Source organism: Epinephelus moara, chromosome 22 (assembly GCF_006386435.1).
Source record: "Epinephelus moara isolate mb chromosome 22, YSFRI_EMoa_1.0, whole genome shotgun sequence".
Classification (NCBI taxonomy): Eukaryota; Metazoa; Chordata; class Actinopteri; order Perciformes; family Serranidae; genus Epinephelus; species Epinephelus moara.
In genome coordinates this window covers 21,601,701-21,604,988 of record NC_065527.1, presented here as the reverse complement: position 1 = coordinate 21,604,988, position 3,288 = coordinate 21,601,701, and the positions used below count along the sequence as shown (strand labels likewise).

The following is a 3,288-nucleotide window of genomic DNA, read 5'->3' as shown; positions in this document are numbered from 1 at the left end:
TGTGTGTGTGTGTGTGTGTGTGTGTTTGTGTGTGATGTATGTAGGTGACACAGATTTATGAAGGGAGAGGTCATAGATGGAGGCGCTGTTGGTGGTTGTTGGGGGTTGGGGGAAGTGGGGGTGTTGGTACAGCACCAGATAATGGAATCAATGCAATTGTCTGTGTGTGTTTTACTCTGTGTGTGTGCGTGTGTGTGTGTGTGTGTGTAGCGTACCTGCCTCATAGACATTGCCTGCTCGGACTCTAATCGCCTGGAGAATTAGTGATGTGACTTGGCAGAGGGAAACAGGCACAAAACAGAGCCAGGGACAGCGCCTGAGAGAGGGATAGAAGAAGAGGAGAGACAAAAAGAGGAGAGCGAGAGATGGAGGGGTAGCGAGAGGGGAATAGCTTTTCTGTTCGCCGCCGCGTACAGCGCTCAGAGAAAAGGAAGACTGTGAAGATGGGGCAGGATAGGTTTTATCAAGCGTTATTTTCTTTACCACTGGATTAATTATTGCCTTTTTTTTCCTCTCAAGGGGAAAATGGATCAATAACTCGTCGGAAGAGTGTTTAATGTGTGTGTGAGTGTTTGTGTGTGTGCACGCATACCTTTTTTATGTACATGCACTTGTTGTATGCATGTGCACACGGACATGAGTACAAATGTGTGTGTGTGTGTGTTCATGTAAGGAACACCAGGAAAGGGCAAATGGTGAGTTCAGAATGACTTAAACGGGCCGGCTAACAAATCGAGACAAGCAATTTGACTGACCGCGTCCAACCGCCATCTTTCCTTCATTTGTATCCACCTTCATGTTCATTCTTTTAGACATGGGTATGTGTTTTTTTACATGAGAATATTTAGCTTCATTCTCCCTCTAGCTTCTGGTTTTCATCCTCCGGTCTTTGTCTCTCGTGCTTTAGAGAGCAGCAGAGGAGCTCATGAAACTGGGACAGAGGAAAACATCTCAAAGCACAGAGACAAAGAGGAAACAGAGAGAGGCAGTCTAATTTCTCACACTGGCAGCGAAAGGCTTCATGCTCTGTGTGCCTTTGCGGAGTCGCATGTTTGTCTGCATGTGTGTGCACCTGGCCACGGACAGATTTTAGTAAGTCAGTCTGGATCGTTGGCAGGCGACGAAGCTGTCGTCTGCACAGACTTCCATGTGATGCAAACGGAGCTTTTCAGCCGTGCAGCAGTTGTCTGGACCCCGGCTCATATTCTTCATGTGGCATCTGCAGTGTCAGGCTTGTGTGACATTTATTTTGTCTGGGGAAGAGTAAATCAGTGTTACTCCCTCAAGGCTGAACATCTTTGTCATGGGGGAGTGATTGCATAATCCAGTGAGATCACAAGGCCTGTAGGAAATATAAGACGACAGTGTTGTCTGCGGCTCCAGGCACAGCTGTCTGTGGACGTTTCATGCATGTGCACAAGCAAAGAGTGTGTCTGTGTGTCTATGAGCTATATGACCGCTCTGTTGGAGCTTAATGTTCATACAGGCTGTATGCTCATCCTATATGCAAATCCCAATTTATACATTAAATTTGAGGATTTTCCTCCGCGTGTGTGTCTTTGTCTATCTGTCTACCAGCAGGGGGCATTTTGTTTGAACGTCTTACTGCACAGAGCTGCACTGAATAACAGGCGCTGGCTATGTCAGGAGGACGGACAGTAAAAGGGCCCTGAAAATGAAACGGATAAATAACGAGAATTGATTTTTATGTGTTTAACAATGTTCTCTAACTAAATCTTTGTCTTTCTGCAGGATGTGATCCGGTCCGTTTTGTGCAGACGTGTCAAGACGAAACGTTTCATGTCGGACTGCATTGGCATTGATAAAAAACAACGGTAACCATCCATATATGACGCATAAACTGTTTCTCATTTTACTCAGTCTGTTTTTGTTATAATATAAAATGCTATGTATCTGTCAGTTGTTAAATTGCAGATTTAATATCAAAAGTTAATCTCACTGCGTTTAAATAACAAAAAGAAATTCATCATAAACATACATGACACATATGCATAGCAGCTTACTTGACATACGTCACAGTAATATGTTTTTTTCAAGTTAAATTTCACAGCTTACAGTAACATTTAAGATGTCGTGTTGGATTTTACCTGCGGACGAGACTGATTGAACAGCTGACTGTCTGCTGCTCCCTTTCGAGACCAGCAGTGTCTGCCAGCGTGCTTCATTGTCCCTGAGACCCTTAACCTGTGATGACATGAAAGGTCACAGGTGAGGTCCTTGGGAACAAAGTGGCATGCAGCTGCATCTGGAAGCCACGACATTTCCTTTTATCAGACCAAGAGAAAACGTATTATGTACTTTTTTAAATCATGAGATTATCACGAATGTCATCACTGATCTGAGTAAATCTGCAGAACAGTTTCGGCTGCATGAACTCATCTGGAGAGAATTCCCCAAACTTTCCAGACATCATGGAGAGCCAAGAAGAGACAACGCGGTGCTCTGGAGGGGGCAGTGCCTTTTGGCCGGCTTTGTGCGCTGAACACTTAACACGGTTCAATAAAAAGACAGCCAAGGTTCATGACCCCGATGTATGATTCACACGGGATTTTTAATTGTGTTCACAGGCACTGAAAATTACAACATAAAAGACATGTCGTCACAGGACTGTCATTGATGCTTATTCATGACCAGACATTTTAAAGCTCCTCACAGCAACTGGAAATATTTATTGTTAAGAAAAAGATGTGCATTTTCACAGGGCTCCAACTAACAATTATTTTTTAATTTACTAATCATTCTCTCAATTAATAGATTAATCATTTAATGTTAGAAAATAGTGAAAAATCATAATTTCCTTGAGCTGAAAGTGACGTATTCACATTGCTTGTTTTGTACTAACAGTCCAAAACTCAAATATATTCAGTTTACCATCAGATGAGATGAATAAAAGCTGAAAATTATCACAGAAAATGTTGGAAAAATAACCATAATTATTAATCAAAAATAGTTGCAGATTCATTTTCTGTCAGTCGACTTAGTGATTAAACACCTGGTTGTTGCAGCTCTACGTTTTCATAGTTTTTATGGATGAGTGATCTGCACCTTGTTTTGGATGTTGTGTTTTTATTAACTGAAAATATGACAATAAAATTCAATAAATGGTGAAAATGTGTTGCTTTTGTTAAATATCCAGTTAATCCAATAAGTACTGAGAAGGACACTGAAGAGGATTTTTTAAAAACGTGATGAGCTGTTTTCTTTTACTGGGCTCTGTGGTGTTTCGTGGTACTGTAGGAAACATTTTTGCTCACCCAGTCAGGGATT

At 41.8% G+C, this 3,288-nt stretch overlaps 1 long non-coding RNA gene across 1 annotated transcript in view; it reads left to right on the top strand.

The window, feature by feature from the left end:
* LOC126383816 (uncharacterized) overlaps nt 1-1,824 on the top strand; it is a 26,445-nt gene extending 24,621 nt beyond the window's left edge. Inside the window, exon 3 of the long non-coding RNA XR_007569191.1 lies at nt 1,753-1,824. This is a non-coding gene — a long non-coding RNA (uncharacterized LOC126383816). The remainder of the gene's footprint in view (nt 1-1,752) is intronic.
* The last annotated feature ends 1,464 nt before the right edge of the window (nt 1,825-3,288 follow it).